The sequence below is a fragment of the Mercenaria mercenaria genome, chromosome 2, assembly GCF_021730395.1.
Source record: "Mercenaria mercenaria strain notata chromosome 2, MADL_Memer_1, whole genome shotgun sequence".
Lineage (NCBI taxonomy): Eukaryota > Metazoa > Mollusca > Bivalvia > Venerida > Veneridae > Mercenaria > Mercenaria mercenaria.
In genome coordinates, this window is record NC_069362.1 from 55331493 (window position 1) to 55358330 (window position 26838).

General features: G+C 38.2%; 1 long non-coding RNA gene across 1 annotated transcript; it reads left to right on the plus strand.

Moving 5' to 3' along the window:
• The first annotated feature begins 398 nt into the window (after positions 1–398).
• On the plus strand, positions 399–15152 carry LOC128555139 (uncharacterized). The gene is made up of 3 exons (XR_008369821.1): positions 399–529; positions 11894–12026; positions 14185–15152. It is a non-coding gene; the product is annotated as an uncharacterized LOC128555139 (long non-coding RNA).
• The last annotated feature ends 11686 nt before the right edge of the window (positions 15153–26838 follow it).

Here is a 26838-nt window from a genome sequence, read left to right on the forward strand (position 1 = left end):
CCCATAGCTCCGAGGTCAAGGTCACACTTAGAAGTCAAAGGTGTGTCTTGTCTGGTCCATAACTCTGCCATTTATCAAGGGATTTGAAAATAATTTGACACAAATGTTAACCATATTGAGAAGGTGTGTCAGATCAAGGTCAAAGTCATGGAATGATGTGTGATTTTTTTTTTGTGGAGACAGCTTTTGTTTCTGATTAGGATGCTTGTCGCTTGACCTTCATGTTTGTCATAATTTGCTTCATTGTTAGGGCCCATAACTTGCAAAGTGACTGGCTGGGATACTAGTAAAATTCAGCCTGCACCTAGTGCTCAATATACACTGCTTACACCTGACAAATGCAAATTCTGACAGCCATTACGCTCTAACTTATCATAAGTAAACATCAGATATATCAGATATGTTTTCATTTTGTATCATGTTACCTTCAGGAGTCATGCCGTTATTGTCAAGTAGAGTGGGAAGAACATTTTGGGAAAAAATGTTCAGAGGTTGAAAAGAAAGATGAGACCAAATTAAGACTGGAATAGTAAGTTACTTAACTTTTCTCAATTATTACTCCAGTTACCTCAGACCTTAAAGGTCCAATACTAAGGAAAGTGAACATTTTAATTTCTTTTAAAAAGCACAGAAACTATTTCATTTTATTGGAAAATGAAAGTTGGTAGGTAAAAATTCGAAATAAATCGCAGTATATGTACAATTATTTTTCTATGAAGTATGAAGAAAGTTAAAAAGACCTGGGGGGGGTCATTCTGTCGATTCATTGAAATTTCAACATAATACACATACATTTCTTTGAGTTCCAAAGACCTTCTGTAAATTTTGACCTGCCAATCTTCATTATTTAGTGTCTTGCAGAAGTCTATGCACTGGCTATGAAAAAAATTGCCAACTCACTTTCCCTTAGTAATGGACCTTTAAAATAAACATTTTTTAATATAGTCAGTGAGCACAATTACATGATGTGTTGTTAAAATTTATCTATTTTCTCACCTTAATTCAAATCTTGTGTTGAAAATACTGTGATTTAGCTGTTTGGAAAGTTTTCGAATAATAGAGCTATTCAGATCATCCTTTAGTCAGATGTGAACAGGATTTGCAGCAACTACCTGACCAAATGCAATAAAACTTCACATACAAGCTTCATATTGGTATCATATTCCTTTTGTAGCTCACCTATCACCTAGTGACAAGGTGAGCTTTGTCAGTTGACCTTCCGTCGTCCATCCAAAATTTCGTGTGAACATGATAGAGACCACATTTTATAACCGATTTTAATCAAACTTGCACACAACTTGTATTGACATAATATCTCAGTTCCTTTCGAAAACTGGCCAGATCCCATCACAGGTTCCAGATTTATGGTCCCTTAAAGGGTCAAAATTTGCTATGTTTGGCTTGTGAACATGGTAGTGACCACATTTTGCAATTGATTTTAATAAAACTTACACACAACTTGTCATACGTTCTTGAGTAACGACTCCTGATTGACCCCTGAAAGAGCCAAAATTTGTTAATTTTACCTTGTGAACACAGTAGAAGTGAATTTTACATTCGATTCGATAACCACACTTAAAAACAACTTTAGTCACAATGTTATTTCGGTTCCTTTCGAAAAACGACTATATTCCATCATGAATCATGAATCATGATTTCTATATTGGCCCTTTCAGCCATATAGAGGTTATATTTATGCTTTGATAAAACTTGCACAGAATATTTATCTTGATCTCTTGGCCATGAAACTTGGTCATGTGGGTCAAAAACTAAGTCACCAGGTCAAAGGAAAAGCTTGTCAACACCCTAGAGGCCACATTTATGACCCTGTCTTCATGAAACTTGAAGATTCCTAGGCCATGTAAGAAACTGGGTCATGTGGAGTCAAGAACTAGGTCACTCTCTCAAAGGAAGTGTTTGTTAACACTCTGAGGCCATATTTTTGACCCTATCTTCATGAAACTTGGTCAGAGTGTTTACCTTGATTATTCCTAAGCCAAGTTCAAAACGGGGTCATATTGGGTCAAAAACTAGGTCACTTGGTCAAATGAAAGGAATAGCTTTTTAGCTCACCTGAGCCAAAGGCTCATGGTGAGCTTTTGTGACCGCTCAATGTCCGTAGTGTGTCCGTCAACATTTTCTAAAAAAATCTTCTTGAAAACCACTTGGCAGAATTACACCAAACTTCACAGGAACGATTCTTGGGTGGCCCCCTTTCAAAATTGTTCAAAGAATTGAATTCCATGCAGAACTCTGGTTGCCATGGCAACCGAAAGGAAAAACTTTAAAAATCTTCTTGTCCAAAACCACAGGCCCTAGGGCTTTGATATCTGGTGTGTAGCATCATCTAGTCGTCCTCTACCAAAATTATCACCCTAGGGTCAAATATGGCCCCGCCCCGGGGGGTCACATGGTTTATATAGACTTGTATAGTGAAAACTTTGAAAGTCTTCTTGTCCAAAACCACTGGTGTGTAGCATCATCTAGTGGTCCTTTATCAAAATTGTTCAGATTATTCCCTTAGGGTCAAATATTGCCCCATCCCGGGGGTCACATTGTTTATATAGACTTATAAAGGGAAAACTTTGAAAATCTTCTTGTACAAAACTACATGGCCTAGGGCTTTGGTATTTGGTATGTAGTATCATCTAGTGGTCCTCTACATTGTTTAAATTATCCCCCAGGGTCAAATATGGCCCTGCCCCGGGAATCCCAAATTTTACATAGACTTGTATAGGAAAAAAAGTTTAAAAATCTTTTTCTCCGAAACCACAACACTTAGACCTTTGATATTTGGTTTGTAGCATTGTCTTATGGTCCGAAACCAAATTTGTTCAAATTGTACCCCTGGGATGAAAAGAGGCCCTGCCCTGGGGGTCCCAAGTTTTATATAGACTTTTATAGGAAAAAACTTCTTTTCTGAAACCATATGACTTAGGCTTTTGATATTTGGTATGATGCATTGTCTAGAGTTCCTCTACCAAAATTGTTCAAATTATGCCCCTGCGGATAAAAGAGGCCCCGCCCTAGGGTTACTTAGTTATTATGCAAGTTATATAGGAAGAAATACTTAAAAAATCATCTGATCCTATTTCCAAGACTGTTTAATTATAATTACCTGATGACCCCAAGTAATATGATGTCACTTGACTGTGACCTTGACCTACTGACCACTTTCCTGTTTTTAGCTTACCTGAGCAATGCTCAGGTGAGTTTTTCTGATCGCTCGATGTCCGGCGTCTGTTGTCTGTCGTCCGTCAGCATTTAGCTTGTGTATGCGATAGAGGCTGTATTTTTCAACTGATCTTCATGAATTTTGGTCAGAATGATAACCTTGATGAAATCTAGGCCGAGTTCGAAAATGGGTCATCTGGGATCAAAAACTAGGTCACTAGGTCAAATCAAGGAAAAACCTTGTGTATGTGATAGAGGCTGTATTTTTCAATTGATCTTCATGAAATTTTGTCAGAATGATTACCTTGATGAAATCTAGGCCGAGTTCGAAAATGGGTCATCTGGGGTCAAAAACTAGGTCACTAGGTCAAATCAAGGAAAAACCTTGTGTATGTGATAGAGGCTGTATTTTTCAATTGATCTTCATGAAATTTTGTCAGAATGATTACCTTGATGAAATCTAGGCCAAGTTTGAAAATGGGTCACCTGGGGTTAAAAACTAGGTCACTAGGTCAAATCAAGGAAAAACCTTGTGTATGCGATAGAGGCTGTATTTTTCATTTTATCTTCATGAATTTTGGTCAGAATGATTACCTTGATGAAATCTAGGTCGAGTTCGAAAATGGGTCATCTGGGGTCAAAAACTAGGTCACTAGGTCAAATCAAGGAAAAACCTTGTGTATGCGATAGAGGCTGTATTTTTCAGTTGATCTTCATGAAAATTTGTCAGAATGATTACCTTGATGAAATCTAGGCCAAGTTCGAAAATGGGTCACCTGCGGTCAAAAACTAGGTCACTAGGTCAAATCAAAGAAAAACCTTGTGTATGCGATAGAGGCTGTGTTTTTCAATTGATCTTCATGAATTTTGGTCAGAATGATTACCTTGATGAAATCTAGGCTGAGTTCGAAAATGGGTTATCTGGGGTTAAAAAATAGGTCACTAGGTCAAATCAAAGAAAAACCTTGTGTATGCGATAGAGGCTGTATTTTTCAACTGATCTTCATGAAATTTTGTCAGAATGATAACCTTGATGAAATCTAGGCCAGTTTTGAAAATGGGTCATCTGGGGTCAAAAACTAGGTCACTAGGTCAAATCAAAGAAAAACCTTGTGTATGCGATAGAGGCTGTATTTTTTAATTGATCTTCATGTATTTTGGTCAGAATGATTGCCTTGATAAAATCTAGGTCAAGTTTGAATATGGGTCATCGGGGATCAAAAACTAGGTCAAATCAAAGAAAAAAGTTTTGTATGCGATAGAGGCTGTATTTTTTAATCGAGGTTGATGAAATTTAGCCAGAATGATTGCCTTCATCAAATCTAGGTCGAATTCGAATATAGGTCATCTTAGCTCAAAAACTAGGTCACTAGGTCAAATTGAAGAAAATGCTTGTTTACACTTAAGAGACCACATTTTTTATCCAATCTTAATGAAAATTGGTCAGAATATTTGTTTCCATGAAATAACTATGTCAAACATGTTTACACTGTTATGGTATGTTTATCAGGTGAGCGACCTAGGGCCATCTTGGCCCTCTTGTTTAAGATACAGCCTTGAAATTTTGATGACATACACAGTTTTGTATACCAATCGTAAAACTGAATCCCATTAACCATGAATATGACCTACTGACTTTCTTAATATTTTATCTTCAGTTTGACATTTGAAACATGTAGCTCATATTACTCAGGTGAGTGATCCAGGGTCATCATGACCCTCTTCTTTAAGGGACTGGCCTCCAGATTGATCGAACAACAACAACAACAAATTTTCTTAAGATAATTGTGAATAATGCTATATTATTTAAGAAGGCTTTAAAACTTAATTACTGACAAACTTTTACCGAAACACATAAGAATTTGCTGTTTTTTAGCTCACCTGTCACGAACTGACAAGGTGAGCTATTGTGACCGCTTGATGTCCGTCCTGCGTCGTCGTTGTGTGTCGTGCATCAACAATTTGTAAAAAAATCTTCTTCTTGAAAACCCCTGGGCAGAATTTCACCAAACTTCACAGGAATGATCCTTGGTTGGCCCCCTTTCAAAATTGTTCAAAGAATTGAATACCAAGCAGAACTCTGGTTGCCATGGCAACCGAAAGGAAATTTTTTAAAAATCTTCTCCTCAAAAACCAGAAGCCCTAGAGCTTAGATATTTGGTGTGAAGCATTGCCTAGTGGACTTCTACCAAGTTTGTTCAAATCATGACCCCGGGGTCAAAATTGACCCCGCCCCAGGGGTCACTTGATTTTACATAGGAAAATCTTTAAAAAAAGTCTAAAAATAAACCAGAAGGCCTAGAGCTTAGATATATCACATGTAGCATTGCCTAGTGGACCACTACAAAATTTGTTCAAATCATGGCCCCGCGCCAGGGGTCACTTGATTTTACATAGGAAAATCTTAAAAAATCTTCTTCTAGAGCTTAGATATTTGACTTGTAGCATTGCCTAGTGGACCTCTACTAAAGTTGTTCAAATCATGATCCCGGGTCAAAATTGACCCGCCCCAAGGGTCACTTGATTTTACATAGGAAAATCTTTAAAAATTTCTAAAAATAAACCGGAAGACCTAGAGTTTAGATATTTCACTTGTAGCATTGCCTAGTGGACCTCTACAAAATTTGTTCAAATTATGTCCCCAGGGGTCAAAATTGACCCCACCCCAGGGGTCACTTGATTTTACTAAGGAAAATCTTTAAAAAAAATTCTAAAAATAAACCAGAAGGCCTAGATCTTAGATATTTGACATGTAGCATTGCCTAGTGGACCTCTACAAAATTTGTTCAAATCTTGACTCCCCCAGGGTCAAATTGACCCAGCCCAGGGATTACTTGATCGTACATAGAAAATCTTCAAAATTTATTAAAAATAAACCAGAAGGCCTAGAGCTTAGATATTTGACATGTTGCATTGCCTAGTGGACCTTTACAAAATTTGTTCAAATCTTGACACCCCCCCACCACCCCCCCCCCCCCCCCCCCCCCCCCGCCCCCCCCGAGTCAAATTGACCCAATCCAGGGGTAACTTGATGGTTCATAGAGAAATCTTCATAAATTTGCTTAAAATAAACCAGAAGGCCTAGATCTTAGATTTGATATGTAATATTGCCTAGTAGACGTCTACAAACTTTGTTCAAATTATGACCCCCGGGGTAAAATTGGCCCCACCCCAGAGGTTACTCCATTGTACATCGCAAAATCTTCCAAAAAAAATTCTAAAAATCATCACTGACATTTGAAACATGTAGATCATATTACTCAGTGAGCGATTCAGGGTCATCATGACTCTCTTGTACTTCTTTTTACAATGCAAATTGAAAAGCGTTTCTAACTTTACTCAGGTAAACTTAGTCTCTGTATTTTGTAGTCATAATTCACAAATTCCGCTATGGCACTATTGGTTACGACGACGGGAAAATGTCTTTATTGCAGTGGCAGTCCAGGGTTCGATTCCCGACGCAGTCATCTTTTTTTCTTGATATGGAATTTTTAAAATATTAATTTTTTAAAAACAAAAACTTATATTCTGATGTTCATAATATGACCAAACTTCAGTTTGAAAAAAAAAAAATTATTTTTAGCCCAATCTGGATGTCAGTACCTTTAACACTCTAGGCTACATTTATGACCCTATCTTCATTAAAGTTTTTCAGAATGTTCATCTTGATGATATTTGGTATATGATATCAGATTTGTAATGTCTACCATAATTGTTTAAATTATTGCCCTTTGTTCAAAAATGTGTGTGACATGTATATTATATAGGCTGACATAGAAGATGCCAAACTCTGTATTCATACAGACATGCTTGAAGCCTTGTACACAGGTGAAAGCTTTAGGGTCAATGACCATCTTGTTTGGGTCACTTGATTAAAGGTCAAGGTCACAGGGACCAGAACATGGAAAACGGTTTCCGATCAATAACTTGTGAACCATTTGACCCAGAACATTCAAACTTTATAGGATTACAGAGTAGATGACCTCTATCATTTTTGGGGTTGAGCAAATGTCAAGGTCACAGAAGCCTGAACATGGAAAACTCTTTCCCATCAATAACTGGAGAACCACTTGACCCAGAATGTTGAAACGTCATAAGATTAGTTGAGATGCAGAGTAAATGACCTCTAATTATTTTGGGGTTACTCAATCAAAGGTCAAGGTCACGGCAGCCAGAACATGGAAAATAGGCCCAGAATGTTTTTGGGATGATTGGACATGCCAAGTAGATGATCCCTATTGCAGCCAACCATCAGTGTCTCTTTGACTTTTGCTCCTGTCCCAAATTGAATTCTTGCCTTTCACTACTATGCATTGGGGGAGACATGCGCTTTTCTACAAAAGTGTCTTCTAGTTGGTATGTAGCATTGAATAGCAGTCCTTTAGTAAGATTGTTCAAATTATCCTCCCTGGGGTTAAAACTGGCCCTGCCCTGGGATGGGGGGCACATGGTTTAACCAAGCAGCTAAACTCAGGTGAGTGATATAGGGCCATCATGGCCCTCTTGTTTTTTTTTCTAGGTCAATTTCCAACCTCACTTGGTCAAGTCCCATAACTCTTACATGTATTTTGGCCAAATTATGCCCCCTCTTGGTTTATGTTTTGCATGCAAACAAATGCAGATATTGAATTGTAACTTAACATGTGTCTTTGGGGTTATAAAACTAGGTGATAGCATCAAGTCCTGTAACTCTGACATGCATTTTTTCCAAATTATGTCCCCTTTTGAACTTCTTGTTAAAGTTTTGCGTTCAAGTTACGTTTTGCGTGCAAGTTACTATCTCTAAAACTAAAGCAGATACTTGATTGAAACTCGAAAGATAATTTAACATTTAATCCTGCATCTGGGACAACAAATCAAATAGTCAAGCATTGGCTGATATTTTAACATTTAGGGTAATATTCATGCATCTGGGACAACAAATCGAATAGTCAAGCATTGGCTATCATATGGACAGCTCTTGTTTATCCCCCCGCCAAAGGCGAAGGGGATATTAGAAATGCTCTCCGTCAGTGCATGCGTGCGTCCGTCCGTCCGCAACGATCTTTGTCCGGAGCACTGGAGGGATTTTCTTCAAACTTCATACACTGATAGAACACATTGGGAGGAAGTGCAGTGTGCAAGAACAATAACTCTACCTTGCCTATTTTTTGAGTTATTCCCCTTTATCATATTTTCTTTAAAACTTTTGTCCGGAGCATATCTACTTCATGCATGGGGAGATTTTGATATATCTTGGCACAAATGTTCACCACCACGAGGCGGAGTGTCATACGCAAGAACCAGGTCCCTAGGTCTAAGATCAAGGTCACACTTAGAGGTCAAAGGATACAAGAATGAAAACCTTGTCCGGAGCATTTCTTCTTCATGCATAGAAGGATTTTGATATAACTCGGCACAAATGTTCACCACCATGAGACGGAGTGTCATGCGCAAGATCCAGGTCCCTAGGTCTTAAGGTCAGGGTCACACTTAGAGGCCATAGGTCAGATACAAGAATGACTTTGTCCGAAGCATTTCTTCTTCATGCATGGAGAGATTTTGATGTATCTTGGCACAATTATACATCATCATGAGACGAAGTGTCATGCGCAGTTCCTTTCTTTAGAATTACTTCCCTTTGTTGTTACTTTAAATAGCTTTTATTGTAACGATTTCATTACTAGTCGTAGGGAAAAATCGAGACCACTTTTCTGTAGTACAAAATGCATGCTACATCCAATTTTGAAGTGTATTTTGACCAATCTCTTGCTGGTAAAGTGTGGACTTACCAGTTTTATCTCACCTGTCACATAGTGACAAGGTGAGCTTTTGTGATCACCCTTCGTCCGTCGTCAGACCGTCCGTCCATGCGTGCGTCAACAATTTCGTGTCTACACTATAGTGGTTTCGTTTATGATTTTATTTTAACCAAACTTGCACACAACTTGTATCACCATAAGATCTCGGTTCCTTTCTTGAACTGGCCAGATCCCATTATGGGTTCCAGAGTTATGGCCCCTGAAAGGGCCAAAATTAGCTATTTTGACCTTGTCTGCACAATAGCAGCTTTATTTATGATTTGATTTTTACCAAACTGGCACACAACTTGTATCACCATAAGATCTCGGTTCCTTTCTTGAACCGGCCAGATGCCATTATGGGTTCCAGAGTTATGGCCCCTGAAAGGGCCAAAATTAGCTATTTTGACCTTGTCTGCACAATAGCAGCTTCATTTATGATTTTATTTTAACCAAACTTGCACACAACTTGTATCACTATAAGATCTTGGTTCTTTTCTTGAACTGGTGAGATTCCGTTATGGGTTCCAGAGTTATGGCCCCTGAAAGGGCCAGAATTAGCTATTTTGACCTTGTCTGCACAATAGCAGCTTCATTTATGATTTGATTTTAACCAAACTTGCACACAACTTGTATCACCACAAGATCTTGGTTCCTTTCTTGAACTGGCCAGATTCCATCATGGGTTCCAGAGTTATGGCCCCTAAAAGGTCCAGAATTGGCTATTTTGGATTTTGCAGCCATATAGAGACGCTATTTTGGATTTTGCAGCCATATAGAGACCTCATTTATGGTTTTATTTGATACAAACTTCCAAAATATCTTCAACAACAATAAATCTTGGATTCCATGACAAATCAGATCCAATCGTAGGTTCCAGAGTTATTTTATATCTGATTACCTCCCCTGATTGTAATCAAAATGGATTTATATCAGTAAGTACTTATAGGACTTATTTGAAATTTCATTATTGTCATTAGTTGGACTGAGCCAATCAGGGTAGATAACTATGGACTGATTTTATGTCAAATTACCTCCCTTTATTTCAAATTAAAATGGGTATATCTCCGTAACTAATGAAGATACTGATCTGAAATTTCATTTATGTCAACAGATTTATTTGGCAGATCCTTCTTTTGTTCACTTACAATAATTTTCTTTTTAATTACTTCCCTTTTACGTTACTATAAATAGCTTATTTTTAGTAACTTTTTTATTATTGGCCGTAGGGAAAAACCGAGACCACTTTTCTGTGGTACAACATGGAGGGTACCATGACATATCTGTACCTGGTAAGAATTTTTTTTTCTTTTTGGTTAAATTTCTTCCCTTTGTTGTTCCTGTCCTTTGGACTTAGATATTTTTTCTGAGGACCTTCTTGTCCTCAAGTGCAATGATAACTGGTGAGCGATATAGGGCCATCATGGCCCTCTTGTTGTTTTTTATGCCCCCGAAGGGAGGCATATAGTTTTTGAACCGTCTGTCGGTCTGTCCGCAATTTTCGTGTCCGGTCCATATCTTTGTCATCGATGGATGGATTTTCAAATAACTTGGAATGAATGTGTACCACAGTAAGACAACGTGTCCGCGCAAGACCCAGGTCCGTAGCTCAAAGGTCAAGGTCACACTTAGACGTTAAAGGTCATTTTTCACGATAGTGCATTCGTGTCTGATCCATATCTTTGTCATCCATGGATGGTTTTCAAATAACTTGGCATGAATGTGTACCACAGTAAGACGAAGTGTTGGGCGCAAGACCCAGGTCCGTAGCTCAAAGGTCACACTTAGACGTTAAAGGTCATTTTTCATGATAGTGCATTCGTGTCCGGTCCATATCTTTGTCATCCATGGATGGATTTTCAAATAACTTGGCATGAATGTGTACCACAGTAAGACGACGTGTCGCGTGCAAGACCCAGGTCCGTAGCTCAAAGGTCAAGGTCACACTTAGTGCATTGATGGGTGTGTCCGGTCCATATCGTTGTCATTCATGCATGGATTTTAAAATTATTGGGCATGAATGTGTACCACAGTAAGACGACGTGTCGCGCGCAAGACCCAGGTCCGTAGGTCAAAGGTCCTAAACTCTAACATTGGCCATAACTATTCATTCAAAGTGCCATCGGGGGCATGTGTCATCCTATGGAGACAGCTCTTGTTTTTTTTTAAGATTAACTTCCCTTAGTTGTTACTATAAATAACTTATATTGTAACATTTTTATAATTGACCGTAGGGAAAAAACAAGACCACTTTTTTGTGGTACAACATAGATGTTACTTTCCAATTTTAGGTGTATTTTAAGGTATCTCTACCTGGTAAGGAGTTTTTTTTGTGAACTTAGAAAAACAAAAGACTTACAATAATTACTAAACAACCACAAAATTAAAATTCGCAAATACAGCTGCTAGAGTAAAGTAATTTGCTGTGATGGGCGTATATTGTGACATTCTGGCACTCTTGTTACCTGTTAGCTTTCCATTCCTTCTTTTTACAGTAGCAATATAGAAAAACATCATAGCTATACTGTTCATGAAAATTAATAAAATTTAGCAGTAAACCACCTCACCACTGACTTATTCTTTCTTCCACATCTTTAAAACATCTTTAAGACCCCTGATGCAGACCACAACTAAACGGTTCTTCAAAGCTTTCCCCAAAATTAATACTTTCAGACACTAACTTGCCAGGAACTTTAGCCTTCAATTATTTTTCTTCTTTTGTCTGAAAATCTCTGGTAATATTTTTACCCCATACTTCCATCAATTCTTTGGATAGTGGAGAGAGCTAGTAACAGACAGCTTTTTTCAGTACACTTTCGGGATGCCTTAGCTATGCCCTTGAAGTGCATCTTACACCTACAACATTAGCAAAATTATTTTCTAGACTGTTACATTCCATTTTATAATGGTGAAACATATACTTCCTGTAAATGTTTTAGTGAAGAGAAAATGACAAAAGCCAAGGTGAGAGTTTGTCACAGATGCAAGGCACAGTTTATGAAGCTGGATGGTTGTAATAAGATGACATGTCGCTGTGGGGCCAAAATGTGTTACATCTGCAGACAACCAAATGTGAGTATTCTACTTTCTCTTATATCTTAGTTGTCATCATAAATCATTAGTCCCCTACTGGTTAAAAAAAACAGTTTCTGGAACTATAGGAGTTTGCTTTTCCTTCCATCTATTATTTCATCCCTCCATCTGCAATTTTATGTTCTTTCCTTAACTCTGTCATTCGTTAAGGGATTTTTAGCTCACCAGAGCCAAAGGGTCAGGGTGAGCTATTAGGATCACTCACCATCCGGCGTCCGTTGTCCGTAAATTTTTACTTAAACGACATCTGCTCATAAACCGCTAGGCCAATTTCATCCAAACTTCACAGGAATGTTCCTTGGGTGAAGCTGTACAAAAATTGTTCCATGCAGAACTCTGGTTGCCATAGCAACCAAAAGGAAAAACTTTAAAAATCTTCTCAAAAACCAGAAGCCCTAGAGCTTAGATATTTGGTGTGAAGCATTACCTAGTGGACCTCTACCAGTTTTGTTCAGATCATGACCCCAGGGTCAAAATTGACCCCGCCCCAGGAGTCACTTGATTTTACATAAGAAAATCTTAAAAAAATCTTCTCAAAAACCAGAAGGCCTAGAGCTTAGATATTTGACATGTAGCATTGCCTAGTGGACCTCTACAAAATTTGTTCAAATCATGACCCCCGGGGTCAAAATTGGCCCCGCCTCAGGGGTCACTTGATTTTACATAGGAAAATCTTCAAAAATTTTCTAAAAATAAACCAGAAGCCATAGAGCTTAGATATTTGACATGTAGCATTGCCTAGTGGACCTCTACAAAATTTGTTTAAATCATGACCCCCGGGGTCAAAATTGACACCACCCCAGGGGTCACTTGATTTTACATAGGAAAATCTTCAAAAAGTTTACAAAAATAAACCAGAAGGCCTAGATCTTAGATATTTGACATACAGCATTGCCTAGTAGACTTCTACAAAATTTGTTCAAATCATGACCCCACCCCATGGAGTTACTTGATTGTACATAGAAAAATCTTTAAAATTTTCTAAAAATAAACCAGGAGGCCTAGAGCTTAGATATTTGACATGTAGCATTGCCTAGTGGATCTCTACAAAATTTGTTCAAATCCCCCCCCCCCCCCAAATTGACCCCCCCTAGAGGTTACTTGGTTACTTGATTGTCCATATCTTTGTCATTCATGCATGGATTTTAAAAGACGACATGTCGCGCACAAGACCCGGGTCCGTAGGTCAAAGGTCCTAAACTCTAACATCGGCCATAACTATTCATTCAAAGTGCCATCGGGGGCATGTGTCATCCTATGGAGACAGCTCTTGTTAAAAAAGAATTGATCGTCCGTATTTTCCGTATCACAGTCAGGATGTCCGAATTTTTCCGATTCTGTGTACGTATTTTTACTTCTGCGTCCAAGTTATACCGTTTTTGACTGTGGTTGAAAACATGCTGTTTACTATATTTTGAGTGAATGGAACACTATAACCAAACGGTAATACCAAATATAAAGATATCCGAATATATATTTAATGTTCTTGTGCCCGAGTTAATGTGCGGTGGGAATATATGTGATGTCCAATGCTGGGTTGTAAAAATCATCCGTCTTTTCCTGGCTGTACCCTAAATCAGTTGTGATATGAAACTTGTTGCTTATTAATTATCACCTGATATTTGTCTCTGAAAATGCAAGCCAACACTTCATGAGGGTAACAGAATAAGAATGTTTGAAAGTATGAATCATTAGTGTCATCTTTGAACAAAAGAAAGGAAAGCACTTTCACAACATAGATTGTATGTGTATAGATGATATATCCTGTAATGATTTGATTATTTTAATACAATAAAGATAAAACTGTTGTATTTGGTTATAAATCCTATTTATCTTGTAAACTAAGGTCAAAAACCATCAAAGTAAGGTAGAAACCATCAATTCTATAGTATGCGCCGCAAAAAATTAGGCCGCAAAAAAACCTCCTACTTGAGACTCCAAATATCCCACTTAGAAATCATGAAAACCCCTCTTGAGAGTCAAAAAAGGTTGGGAAGCATGTAAATGTTAATACTGAAAGTTGTTCTGTGGTCATCTTTCATAGAAATATTTTATTATTAGGTATTGTTAAACTTGATTATTTGCTTACCAAATGTAACAAAACAACTTCAGTTATGTTGCAGCCTTTTGATTTCAGATTGATTATAATCATTTCTGTCGCCATCCTCGAGATCCAGGCAAAGAATGCACCACCTGTAAGGCCTGCAACTTGTGGACCAATCCAGAGGTTTGATTTCTCTTTATTAGCATCTTACGTACTGACTGCCTCATAGTATTTCTCCCCACTTCACATACATACATATGAACTTTTCATAGAGCTCACAGAGGATTCTGAAGGGGGATTTACTTAGTAATATAAACTTTTGCATCCAAAAAATTGTTTTAAAAAATACATTTTTGTGCCCCCCCCCCCATGAGTGGTGGGGGCATATAGATTTGCTCTTGTCCGTCCATCCGAGGTTCGTGACACGCCTAGCTCAAAAAGTATTTGATATAAATTGATGAAACCTTGCCTGAGTCTTTATCATGATATGAACTTGCGCACCTTCTATTTTTCGTCTGGCTCCGCCCCCTAATTTTAGAGTTATGGCCCCTGAAATAGTCAAAAATGCACATTTTCACCTTGTGACAGGCCTAGCTTATAAAGTACACTCTAAACCCATTATAACGCTACTCGATATACCGCGGTCCTCGATATAACGCTGTATGGCCTTGGCGCCCAAATTTTACAGGGTAAAAAAAAAATTAAAACTACAAGTACCTGTGTTCTTTAACACCTTTCCATGACAACTGTCACAAAAATCAATAATTGTCTGCTAGCTTACTTGTTTGCATATCGCCTTTGTTAAAGTTTCAATACATGTAGACATGTGACAATTAGGCAATCAGTACCGTGTCAAAATTAGATTGTTTGCATAACAAGCGTGTAACATTGGTCAGTCAACTATCAAACCGTTTAAGTTTGCACCAATTAAGCAGATGACATGATCACTTGAGTGAATAAAAAATCGAATTTTGTAATAAACTGCAGCCGTTTTTCGTAATCATCACACTCAATTCATCGGAAATAACGAAGATTCGACGCACTGAAAGCCTTGCTGAGAATGTGCTCCCTTTTTAATATCGTATATCAATGACGGTGATTTAAAAATTTTCTGTCTTATTTATCGATTTCCTTCATGTAAATCTATTCAAAATTAATTATTTTAAGACTGTCTGCATTTTTTCTCTTTTAGTTACATAAACCCCCAGTGCAATTGCAGTGCATATGTAATTCTCACGACCGCGCACTCCTCACACAGCTTTATATATGTTTACTTCCGGGATACACAAATCCAATTTTCTTTTATAATCACGACAAAATGAGAAGATGACACAGCATTATAATTCTTTTAATGTATTTTTCAGTAGCACTTAAGGTAAATAAATGTCCCGTTTATACGATTCTTATTTCTTATTAACATAAAACAGCGTCCAAAATACGTTACCGGTGGGTGGGGTATTGCGTATACCGCTGATACGATCAACCCGCGTTATAAATTTAACCCCACTATATCCGCGGGTCTCGAACCTTGGACCCCGACGACAGCGTTATAACGGGGCCCCAGTGTATTTGGTATAGATTCATGAAACCTTGCATGAGTCTTTATCATGATATGAACTTACGCACCTCCTATTTTTCGTCTGGTTCCGCCCCCTATTTTTAGAGTTATGGCCCTTGAAATAGTCAAAAATGCACATTTTCACCTTGTGACATGCCTAGCTCAAAAAGTATTTGATATAAATTGATGAAACCTTGCATGAGTCTTTATCATGATATGAACTTGTGCACCTACTATTTTTCATCTGGCTCAGCCCCCTATTTTTAGCTCACCTGTCACAAAGTGACAAGGTGAGCTTTTGTGATTGCTTGATGTCCGTCGTCAGTCGTGTGTCATCCGTCAGCAGTTTCTAAAAAAATCTTCTTCTTGAAAACCACTTGGCAGAATTACACCAAACTTCACAGGAATGCTCCTTGGGTGGCCCCCTTTCAAAATTTTTCAAAGAATAAAATTCCATGCAGAACTGTGGTTGCCATGGCAACCGAACTGAAAAACTTTAAAAATCTTCTTCTCAAAAACTAGAAGCCCTAGAGCTTAGATATTTGGTGTGAAGCATTGCCTAGTGGACCTCTACCAAATTTGTTCAAATCATGACCCTGGGGTCAAAATTGACACCGCCCCAGGGGTCAGTTGATTTTACATAGGAAAATCTTAAAAAATCTTCTCAAAAACCAGAAGCCCTAGAGCTTAGATATTTGACATGTAGCATTTCCCAGTGGACCTCTACTAAAGTTGTTCAAATCATGACCCCGGGGTCAAAATTGACCCCACCCTAGGGGTCACTTGATTTGACATAGGAAAATCTTCAAAGTTTTCTAAAAGTAAACCAAAAGGCCTAGAGCTTAGATATTTCACATGTAGCATTGCCTAGTGGACCTCTAAAACATTTGTTCAAATCAATCCTGGGGTCTAAATTTACTCCGCCCCAGGGGTCACTTGATTTTACATAGGAAAATCTTCAGATTTTTTAAAAAAATAAACCAGAAGGCCTAGGTCTTAGATATTTGACATATAGCATTGCCTAGTAGACTTCTACCAAATTTGTTCAAATCATGACCCCCCGCTCCACGGGGTTACTTGATTGTACATCGGAAATTCTTCCAAAAAATTTCTATAAATCATCAGTTTGACATTTGAAACATGTAGCTCTTATTACTCAGGTGAGCGATCCAGGGTCATCATGACCCTCTAGTTAGAGTTATGACCCCTGAAATAGTCAAAAATGCACATTTTCACCTTGTGACACGCCTAGCTCAAAAGTATTTGATATAGATTCATGAAACCTTGCCTGAGTCTTAATCATGATATGAACTTGCGCATCTCCTATTTTTAATATGGGTCCGCGCCTATTTCTAGAGTTATGGCCCCTGAAATAGTCAAAAATGCATATTTTCACCTTGTGACACCCCTAGCTAAGAAAGTATTTGATATAAATTGATGAAACCTTGCATGAGTCTTTATCATGATATGAACTTGCGCACCTACTTTTTTTCATCCGAGTCCACCCCCTATTTTTAGAGTTACGGCCCCTGGTATAGTAAAAAAAATGCACATTTTCACTTAATTATGTGCCTCACTCAGAAAATATTTAATGTAAATTCATGAAACCTTGCTTGAGTCTTTATCATAATGTGACCTTGCACACTTGGCATTCTTCTTGAGAATTTTAGCATTTATTACAGAGTTATGGCCCATGAAATAGCCAAAATAGTGGATTTTTTGTTTCTGATGCTCATACATTTTGTAGCTCAAAAAGTATATGGTATAGAATAATAATCCTTCTCATATTTTTTTTAGGCTATACCCCATTAAGACTGCAGACATTTGAATTATTTCACCTTATTTGTGACAAATGTACCAGTGGGGGGCACACCCTGTGTCCTACAGACACATTCTAGTTGCATTACAGGCTTGCACATAAAATGCAGATATTCACTATAACTTTGTATGACTGTTGGAGATAAAGAGTTTTGTTGAATTAATAAAGGAATGTAACAGATTACTTCTGCTGCACATTTTTCAAACACTATAGAATGTGGTAGGAAGAACTTCTATGTTCAGGTAAACTATTAGAATAGGTAGATGATCTGTTGTCTGTTACTTGAATATCTTTTCCTCTGAAACTACTGACCAGAAAGTAGAAATACCTTTAAACAACTTCTTATGAACCATTTGATTGATCTTCACCAGACTTGGTTTGTAACATCAGTGTAAGAATCTCCCTCAGTTTGTTCAAATGGGGGCACTAGAGCTGAAAATAGAAATAGCTTTTAATGACTTCCCCTTTTGAACTGCTTGATAGAACTTCTACAAATTTAGTCTATAGATTCATTGTGGGCACTTTGTCTTTTTAGGGACTATCCCACTAGGCCACTATCGCCCTCTTGTTTAGTTGAAAAAATGGCACTTTTGAGTGCAGACTTACAGCAACATTTATTTTGGCATTTAAATATAGTTTGCTGGACAATTTTAGATTGGATCTTGACAGACTGGACAAAAACACCAAATTTTCATCAAAACTAAATTTAGAATTAAAAAGCATATGTTATCTGGGACATGGTATCTGTTAACTGCCAGCTATGTGAATCATGCTTGCACACCATTTTAAAGGAAAATCCTACAGCATTTCTGTCATGCAGTATTAAACATGCAGAAAAATGCTATTTTATTATTTGTTTGTTTTGGGTTTAATGCCATTTTTGTACCCCCGAAGGGAGGCATATGAGTTTTCACCTGTCCGTCTGTTCGTTCGTTCGTCACAACTTTAACTTTCTGCATGCAGGCCAACGTTAACTTCAGCATGAAGGCACTTTACTCACGAACCACTACACCCAGAACCTTTAAACTTCACTTGCTGATAGTACTTATTGAGTACACGACCCCTACTGACTTTGGGGTCAAAGGTCAAGGTCACGCCCCATGTTAATTTTTTGCATGAAGGCACTTTACCTGCGAACCACTGCACCCAGGACCTTTAAAATTTACGTGCTGATAGTACTTATTGAGTACACGACCCTTACTGACTTTAGGGTCACCAGGTCAAAGGTCAAGATCACAGGGTCAATGTTAACTTTTTGCATGAAGGCACTTTACTCACGAACCACTGCACCCAGGATCTTCAAACTTTACATGCTGATAGTACTTATTGAGTACTCCACCCCTACTGACATTGGGATAACCAGGTCAAAGGTCAAGGTCACAGGGGCCAGTGTTAACTTTTTGCATGAAGGCACCTTACCTGATGACACCAAGTAATATGATGTCAGTTGACTGTGGCCTTGACCTTCTGACCTACTTTCTTGTTTTTTAAGATACAGCATGAAGGCACTTTTACTCACGAACGACTGCACCCAGGACCTTCAAACTTCATTTGCTGATAGTACTTACTGAGTACACCACCCCTGCTGACTTTGGGGTCACCATGTGAAAGGTCAAGGTCATAGGGGCCAATGTTAACTTTTTGCTTTAAGGCACTTTACCTGCGAACCACTGTAGCAAGGACCTTCAAACTTTACATGCTGATAGTACTTTATGAGTACACCAACCCACTGACTTTGGGGTCACCAGGTCAAAGGTCAAGGCCACAGGGGCCAACGTTAACTTTTTGCATGAAGGCACTTTACTCGCGAACCACTTCACCCAGGACCTTCAAACTTCACATGCTGATAGTACTTATTGAGTACACCACCCCTACTGACTTTAGGGTCACTAGGTCTAAGGTTAAGGTTACAGTGGCCAATGTTAACTTTTTGCATGAAGGCACTTTACCTGCGAACCACTGCACCCAGGACCTTCAAATTTCACATGCTGATAGTACTTATTGAGTATGTGACCCCTACTGACGGAGGTCACAGGGACCAATGTTAACTTTTTGCATGAAGGCACTTTTCTCGCCGAACACTGCATGCAGGACATTTTAACTTCACGTGCTGATAGTACTTATTGAGTACATGACCCCTATTGACTTTGGGGTCAAAGGTCAAGGGCACCAGGTCAAAGGTCAAGGCGCTGTTGGGGCATTTGTCACCATTAGTGACAGCTCTTGTTTCAGTTATGTAACAGCGGGCAGTTAACCTAACCGGTATTCCTGGATTCTGTTCCAGTACAAACTTGTTCTCTGCAAGTAACTGCCAACTTCTCCACATGAATCAGAGGTGGAGGACAAATGATTTCAGACACAATGTCTTTTATCAAGTTGTCACGGAGAACAACCGCTTCACCCAGGGCTCAGACTCGCGTCCCCGAGATCGGTGGATCTGCGCTCCCCCTATTGAGCTAAGCAGGTGGGCTGCTATTATATTAATTCCAAGAACAAACTTTATAGAAAAATTTTCAGATTGATAAATCAGTAAGACAGCAGATGGCCATCACCATTTTGCATTGCAGTCAAAGCTTACATTATATTTAAGTATTGCTGAAACTTCGTTGAAAGTATTGAGAAGTTGTAAAATGGAGACTGGAAACAATGATATAGGGCTGATGTCATGCAGTTTTTAGCTCGACTATTCGAAGAATAGTCTAGCTATTCTACTCACCCTGGCGTCGGCGTCGGCGTCGGCGTCACACCTTGGTTAAGTTTTTGCATGCAAGTACATACAGCTATCATTTAAAGGCATATAGCTTTGAAACTTATTTATTCTTTTTCTAGGTCAATTACCAACCTCACTGGGTCAAGTTCCATAACTCTAACATGTATTTTGAGCAAATTATGCCCCCTTTTGGACTTAGAAAATTCTGGTTAAAGTTTTACATGCAAGTTACTATCTCCAAAACTAATGCAGATATTGAATTGAAACTTCACATGTGTCTTCGGGATTATAAAACTAGTTGATAGCACCAAGTCCCATAACTCTGACCTTCATTTTAGCCAAATTATGCCCCCTTTTGGACTTAGAAAATTTTGGTTAAAGTTTTGCGTGCAAGTACATACAGCTATTACTAAAAGGCATATAGATTTGAAACTTATTTTTTCTTTTTCTAGATCAATTACCTACCTCACTGGGTCAAGTCCTGTAGCTCTGACATGTATTTTAGCCAAATTATGCCCCCTTTTGGACTTAGAAAATCCTGGTTAAAGTTTTACATGCAAGTTACTATCTCCAAAACTAATGCAGATATTAAATTGAAACTTCACATGTGTCTTCGGGGTTATAAAACTAGTTGATAGAATCAAGTCCCATAACTCTGACATGTATTTTAGCCAAATTATGCCCCCTTTTGGACTTAGAAAATTCTGGTTAAAGTTTTGCGTGAAAGTACAAACAGCTATTACTAAAAGGCATATAGATTTGAAACTTATTTATTCTTTTTCTAGGTCAGTTACCAACCTCACTGGGTCAAGTTCCATAACTCTTAACATGTATTTTGAGCAAATTATGCCCCCTTTTGGACTTAGAAAATTCTGGTTAAAGTTTTACATGCAAGTTACTATCTCCAAAACTAATGCAGATATGGAATTGAAACTTAACATGTTTCTTCGGGGTTATAAAACTAGTTGATAGCATCAAGTCCCATAACTCTAATATGCATTTTGGTCAAATTATGTTTCCGTTTCGGAACTTAAAACTCTTTTGATATTTAACATTTTGGGTAATAATTTCCTGCTTCTGTGACAATATTTCGAATAGTCGAGCTTGGCTGTCTTACGGACAGCTCTTGTTTATGATCCTGTTAAAATAGGTTGTCTGATGAAATGACACTGTCGTCACTCCATCTGTCCGTCAATTTTTATACACCCGTCTCTGAAAGAGCGGGGAGTATTATGTGAACACACATGGCAGGCGGTGGGCAGTCAGCGTCCAAAAGTTTTCATCCGATCTTCATTAAACTTGCTGACAATGTTTTTGGGCATAATATCTCAACCAAGTGTGATAACCAGCCAAATTGCTCCAGGCATTCTTGGATTATGGCCCTTAAATTACTCAAAATCTGTGAATTTAGCCTTGTCCGCTCTCTTAAGTTGAACAGTTTTCATCCAGTCTTCACCAAACTTGCTTATAATGTTTGTGGGCATAATATCTCAGCCAATATCCACTCAGTATCTTTAGTTTTGGTACCCTTATTGTCAGTACACTTGTGTGTAAATAGCTTTTATCAAACACAAATGGTTGGGAATGTATTTGAGGTCACTTGGATCAGGATCAAGGTCATTGTAGCTAAAAATAGAAAAATTGGGTCATATTTGAAACAAAACAGATTTTTGTGCTGTGGAAGGGTGTTGGTTCAAATCTCGTTTTTATCTCACCTGAGCCAAAGCGTTATGGTGAGCTGTTGTGACCGCTCAATGTACGTTGTCCGTCTTGCGGCGTGTGGCATCCGTCGTGTCCATCAACATTTTCTAAAAAAATCTTCTTGAAAACCACTGGGCAGAATTACACCAAACTTCACAGAAATGATCCTTGGGTGGCCTCCTTTCAAAAATTGTTCAAAGAATTGAATTCCATGCAGAACTCTGGTTGCCATGACAACCGAAAGGAAAAACTTTAAAAATCTTCTTGTCCAAAACCATAGGGCCTAGGGCTTTGATATCTGGTGTGTAGCACCATCTAGTGGTTCTCTACAAAAATTGTTCAAATTATCCCCCTAGGGTCAAATATGGCCCCGCCCGGGGGGTCACATTGTTTTTATGCCCCCAGCATCTAGTGATGCGGGAGGCATATAGTGATCGTCCTGTCCGTCCGTCCGTTCATTCGTCCGTCCGTCCGTACGAGGTTAACCAAATGGGACAGTTTCGTCTAGCATCAATACCCCTTACTAGAATGACTTAATACTAATGCAGATGTAAACTGTGACCATTCCTTATCTTCAGACATCACCTGACCTCAGTTTGACCTTGACCTCATTTTGGACTTAGGTTGCTTTATATGGGCCATCTCTTGCTTAACCAAATGGATCTGTTTCGTCTAGCATCAATACCCCTTACTAGAATGACTTGGTACTAATGCAGATGTAACCTGTGACCATTCCTCATCTTCAGACATCACCTGACCTCCGTTTGACCTTGACCATGACCTCATTTTGGACTTAGGTTGCTTTATATGGGCCATCTCTTGGTTAACCAAATGGGACCGTTTCGTCTAGCATCAATACCCCTTACTAGAATGACTTGATACTAATGCAGATGTAACCTGTGACCATTCCTCATCTTCAAACATCACCTGACCTCAGTTTGACCTTGACCTCGTTTTGGACTTGGGCTGCTTTTGTATTGACAAGGATGCCACCGGGGGCATCAAGCGTTTATTGAACGCAGCTTTTTGTTATAGACTTATATAGGGAAAACTTTGAAAATCTTCTTGTACAAAACCACATGTCCTAGGGCTTTGATATTTGGTATGTAGCATCATTTAGTGGTCCTCTACCAAGATTGTTCAAATTATCCCCCTAGGTTAAATATGGCCCCGCCCCGGGTGTCCCAAGTTTTACATAGACTTATATAGAAAGAAAAGTTTAAAAATCTTCTTGTCTGAAACCACAACACTTAGACCTTTGATATTTGGTTTGTAGCATTGTCTTATGGTCCTTAATTTGGTCCTAAATTGTTCAAATTGTACTCATTGGATGAAAAGAGGCCCTGCCTTGGGGGCCCAAAGTTTTATGTAGACTTATATAGGAAAAAGCTTTAAAAATCTTCTTGTCTGAAACCATAAGACCTAGGCGTTTGATATTTGGTATGATGCATTGTCTAGTAGTCCTCTACCAAAATTGTTCAAATTATGCCCCTAGGGTTAAAAGAGGACCCGTCCTAGGGTCACTTAATTATTATGTGAGTTATATAGGGAAAATACTTAAAAAATCATCTGATCCTATTTCCAAGGCTGTTAAATTATAATTACCTAATGACCCCAAGTAATATGATGTTACTTGACTGTGACCTTGACCTACTGACCTACTTTCTTGTTTTTTAAGATACAGCCTTGAAATTTTGATGACATACACAGTTTTGCACACAAATCGTAAAACTGAATTTCATTGACCATGACTGTGACCTGCTGACTTTCTTAATATTTTATCATCAGTTTGACATTTGAAACATCTAGCTCATATTACTCAGGTAAGCAATCCAGGGTCATCATGACCCTCTTGTTATCTGATCTTTCCCAAACTTGGTGACAATGTTTGTGGGCATAATATCTCGGCCAAGTTTGATAATCAGCAAAATCGCCCTGGGCACTCTTGGATTATGGCCCTTGAATTACTCGAAAAACTGTGAAAATTAGCCTTGTCCGCGCTCTAAATCAAACAGTTTTCTTCCAATCTTCCACAAACTTGCAGATAATGTGTGTCGGCATAATATCTCAGTCAAGTTCGATAACCAGCCAAATTGTCCCAGGCACTCTGGGATTATGGCCCTTGAAATACTAGAAATCTGCGAATGTAGATTTGTCCGCTCTCTAAGTCGAACAGTTTTCATCTGATCTTCACCAAACTTGCTGACAATGTGGGCAATATATCTCGGACAAGTTTGATAACCAGGAAAATCCGCCCCTGGAACTCTGGATTATGGTCCTTGAATTAGACCAAATTCGATGATGGGCATATTTTGTGACAATCTGACACTCTTGTTTTTCTTTCAATAAAAGATAAATATTCATTTTCACAAAATGTAGGATCATTGTGCTATTGTACACACAACAAATCAAGTTCCAGGTGTTTTTTACAAGGTTTTCGGGGATGGGCGGGCTTCAAACTTGGTTTCCGCGCAGTAACTTTAGTTTGGGATAAGCTATAGACACCAAACTTGGCCTGTAGATAGATGGTAAGGAGACAAAGATTTTGATTTTATTTGGGTCAAGGTGAAGGTCGCTGTTGCTAAAAATTGAAAAATGGGTTTCTGCTCAATAACTTTAGTTTGCATTGATGTATTGAAATTAAATTTGGCCTATATGTAGCTTATAGAAAAACCAAGGTTGGGATTATATATGGGGTCATTTGGGTCAAGTTCAAGGACAGGATCACTTATTTAATCTTCACACTTAGAAAATTCCATGGTGGCGCAGTGGTCTAGAGCATTGGGCCAAAGCTACTTTTTAGTCGGTGGGACGAAAGGGCATCAGAGATTAAAAGAAATGTTTCTTTTTAATGCCATTTGGTCAAGGTCAATGTCACAGTTACTAAAAATAGATTTTTTCTGTAAAAAATCGAAAATGTGGTTTCCGCTTTATAGTTTTAGTTTGGGCTTATTTACTGCCACCAAAGTTTGTGTACAGCATTAATTTTGGGGTGACTTTTACTAAAAATAAGAAAAAATGGCTTCCAGGCAGTATCTTTATTTTGGGGTTTTACTTTGTTGTCAGTATACTGTGTGTAAATAGCTTTTATAATACAAAAGGGTTTGGGAATGTTTTTGAGGTCACGGGATCGGGGTCAGGCCCTTTTTGCTAAAAATGGAAAAATGTGGCTATTTAAAAATTTAAAAAAAGGTTTTTTGGGTTTGGGTTCAAACTCAAAATCCCCAAAAATTAAAGGGGAATGTTACTTTTTGCATTGAATCTAATTTTCAAAAAACCAGAGACATTCTTTTATGCTTTTGACCAAAGTGCCTGTGAGACCCCAAATGAAGTTTCCCTAAAAAAGCAGGATTTCCGATTGATGTTTGTTAGAATCTAGAGACTTATTAAGTATCTTTTAATGGTAGCTGAAAAATGGTTTTCAGTAATTTTTGATTTCTTAAGGAAAAGACTATTAATCTAAAACAGAGCCATTTTAACATGGCTAATACCCCCCCGGGCTTTTAATTGAAGCTAAAGTTCCTGCCCAATGTCTGAAAGTTTTAAATTTTTTGGGGAAAGCTTCAAGAACCGTTTAGTTGTGGTCCGCATCGGGGGTTTTTTAAAGATGTGAAAAGAATAAGTCGTGGTGAGGGGGTTTCTGCTAAATTTTTTTTTCATGAACATACTTGATTTTTTCTATAGGGTTTTACGTAAAAAAAAGGGAAAAGGGAAAAGCTAACGGGAAACAAGAGTCCCAGAATTCAAAAATAAAACCGTCACAGCAAATTTCTTTATCTAGCAGCTGTATTTGCAAATGGAATTTTAATTTTGTTTGTTAGTAATCTTGTAAGCTTTTGTTTTTCTAAGTCACAAAAAAACCCTTCCAGGTAAATCCCTTTAAAATACCCTAAATTGGAAAAAAAAATTTATTTTGTACACAAAAAGTGGCTTGTTTTTTCCTACGGTCAATTATAAAAGTACAATTAAGTTATTTTGTAACAAAAAGGGGAAAAGTTAATTTTTAAAAAAAAAAAAAATGTAATAAAAAAATTGAAAGCCCCCAAAAATCTTTCCCATAGAGTTTGGTCAAAATACACTTCAAAATTGGATGTAGCATGCTTTTGTCTACAAAAAGTGGTCCGTTTTTTTCCTACGATAGTAATAAAAAAAGTTACAAAAAAACTATTTAAAGAACAACAAAGGGAAGTAATTCTAAAAAGGGGAATGCGCTGACACTTCGTCTCATGGGGTGTAAATTGTGCCAAGTTACATCAAAATCCCCCTGCATGAAAAAGAAATGCTCCAGACAAAGCATTCTTCATCGATTTTGGCCCAAGTGTGCCCTTTGCCCTTAGCCGGGCCGGGATCTTGCGTATGAATTCCTCGTGGGGGGGGAACTTTGTCCCAAAGTTATATCAAAATCCCTCTATGCATGAAGAAAAAATGCCCCCAGAAAAAGGTTTTATTTTGACCCTTTTGACCTCAAAGGTGCCCTTTGACCTTAACCTGGGGGACCGGTTCTTGCGCATAACCCCCGCCTCGTGGTGTGAACTTTGGCCAGAATATCAAAATCCCCCTGCATGAAGAAGATTGCTCCGAAAATTTTTTTTTTAAAAATATGAAAAGGGGGAAAAACTTTAAAATAACTCAAAGGTTTTTCTATCAGGGTATGAAGTTTTAAAAATCCCCCATTTTTGGGGAGTTTGCTCCGGACCCTGTGGCCCGACGGACGCACGCCCGACAGAGAAAATTTTAATATCCCCTTTCCCTTTGGCGGGGAGAAATAAATTATTTTTTTTTTAGTTTTTGCTCTAGAAATCATCGTGGTCATGGGACATTTTTTTAGAAATTTTAAAAAAACTATTGGGACATTTGTTTCATAGAATAATTATTGTCGCAGTCGGGAAAAAATTTTCAGAAATTTTTATCGAATAAGTTTCTGTAACTTCTTATGTAAGGTTTTTATAACCCCCTAAA